The following is a 1716-nucleotide window of genomic DNA, read 5'->3' as shown; positions in this document are numbered from 1 at the left end:
GAAGTACAATAGGGATCTGGTATGTAGTATCCCCAACCACAAGCCAAGCTAAGTTTGACATTTGGGGACGGCTTGCGTCCCTTCAGTCTGCGCTGTTACACTGGTTTGATTTACATCTCGCCACTCCCCCGAAGGGACTGTTGGGAAAACCCAAAATCCCTCATTTCACCCGTGAGATTTGCGTTTTTTTGGGTTCGAGAGAATGCGTTAACTTTTTTTTTTTCTTTCCCTTGGGGGAAGGATGTGGATAAACGTAAATCATTAATTTTCTAAAAAAATTTGTGTTTTTTATGATGCCGAATAATGGCGGTTTTTCGGAGGGGGAAAATGCTCTAAAAAAGATAAAAACACGGTTGATATTTCTTTGCTCTCTTTATCCCCCATCTGCTCATTTGCCGAAAGTCGTTTGTTTTTTTTCTTTAAGTATGAATGTATCTTTTTTTAGTTATTCGAACAAAATCCAGGGGTTGTAGAAAATTTGGGGAGTGTAAATGTGTTTCATTAAAAAAATTTGAGGATGCTATCATTAGCAGCAGCATTTTTTTGTAAAGTAAATTGATAGTAATTATGGTATGTGCATTTTTGTTTTAAAAAACATTATTGTTTTACTCACATTATGGTTTTTACTACCCTAATAATTTTAAAATCATTGTAACAACCATCATCTTTTTTAATGTGCATTTTACCAAAAATGACAATGATATGAAGTGGTAAATTTAGTTAAAAAAAAAAAAAGTTAAAAAGTGTTTTTGGACAATCAGAAAAAAAGTGATTAAAATTTTAACCCCCTTTTATAGTTATTTCCCCCCCGTATGATGAAGCAGACATCATTACCTATTTTTTTAGCACCAAAGGTGAAATAAAAACGGGGGGGCACACCATTCTCCCCCGTGCATCAACGTTGTAAGAATATTTCTTTTGCAAAATCTCCATAAAAGAAAAAAAAATAGTATTTTCTATCCCTTTTTTTCCGCTGGGATAATACCAAGGCCATGTTTAAAGGAATCCGTCACTTCCTTTTTAAATTTCTTAAGTCTCCGTAAAAAATTTGTCCTTTTTTGTTTACGTGTTTTTTGTTTCTTTATAAGCGACCGATGGAGTTGCCCACTAGTTTTTAAAGTGATTGCGATTGGAGGATTATGTACTTTTTAAAAGTCCCAAAAAACGTTTTAAAATTTAGAATCGAGAGAAAAAAAATTATTCTGTACTATTTTTTTATTCAAAATGTAATTTCACGGGATGGAAAAAATTGCTCTATGGTGGTTTAGACATTTAAAATTTAAAAAAACATGTTGACATGTATTTTTTATGAATGTGAAAGGGTAGCCCGTGCTATAGTTTTTTTTTTAATAAAAAACAAAATTTTTAGCAGAATGTAAATTAATTGCTTGTCCTTTTTTATTTCCCGTTTGTAAAGCTTAAATATAAACTTCCCCTGTAAAGATTAGTTTATTATTTTGGTCTATTGTTAGAAGAATCCTCCCTCGTAATAGAATGCAAAAAAAAGATATGCATATTAGCATATTTAGAGTTTTAATGTCGTTTAAAGAATTAGAGATTTTACAATTTCAGAATACACAGCAAAAACCCCCAAAATAAAGTATAAAGATAAACACATACGTATATAAAAGTGCTAGGGAGCACACCCACATAAAACAAGACCACAAAAATATAAAACAAAAAAACACACACATAACACACAAATACACAAAACCC

This window comes from Penaeus monodon, chromosome 24 (genome assembly GCF_015228065.2).
Source record: "Penaeus monodon isolate SGIC_2016 chromosome 24, NSTDA_Pmon_1, whole genome shotgun sequence".
NCBI lineage: Eukaryota > Metazoa > Arthropoda > Malacostraca > Decapoda > Penaeidae > Penaeus > Penaeus monodon.
Note: the sequence above shows the minus strand (reverse complement) of the source record.